This window comes from Oryx dammah, unplaced genomic scaffold, assembly GCF_014754425.2.
Source record: "Oryx dammah isolate SB20612 unplaced genomic scaffold, SCBI_Odam_1.1 HiC_scaffold_8, whole genome shotgun sequence".
Classification (NCBI taxonomy): Eukaryota; Metazoa; Chordata; class Mammalia; order Artiodactyla; family Bovidae; genus Oryx; species Oryx dammah.
The window spans coordinates 46,254,826-46,255,450 of NW_024070192.1; positions in this window are offsets into that span (position 1 = coordinate 46,254,826).

The following is a 625-nucleotide window of genomic DNA, read 5'->3' on the forward strand; positions in this document are numbered from 1 at the left end:
TATATATATATATATATATATATATATATGCATATGCACTTGCTCAGTTGCTCCAGTCATGTCTGACTCTCTGTAACCCTATGGACTGTAGCCCACCAGGCTCCTCTGTCCTTGGGATTCTCCAGGCAAGAATACTGAAGCAGGTTGCCATGCCCTCCTCCAGGGGAGCTTCCCGACCCAAGAATTCAGCCTGCATCTCCTGCATCTTCTGCATTGCTGGTAGATTCTTTACCCACTGAGCCACCTGGGAAGCTTGTATATACATACATGGGTATATGCACATTCATATATACTTATGTGTGTGAGCATAGACATATATACATATGCACATATATCCACTCTTTTTAAGATTCTTTTCCTGTATAAGCCACTACAGAATATTGAGTAGTTAGTTCTCTGTGCTGTACAGTAGGGCTTTATTAGCTATCTATTTTATATATAGCAGTGTATACATGTCAATCTTCTAATTTATCCCTCTCTCTTCTTACCTCTCAGTAACCATAATTTAACTTTCTACATCAATAACTCTATTTCTGTTTTGTAGATAAGTTCATTTATAGCCTTTTTTTAGATTCCACATGTAAGTGGTATCATATGATATTTGTCTTTCTTGGACTGACTGACT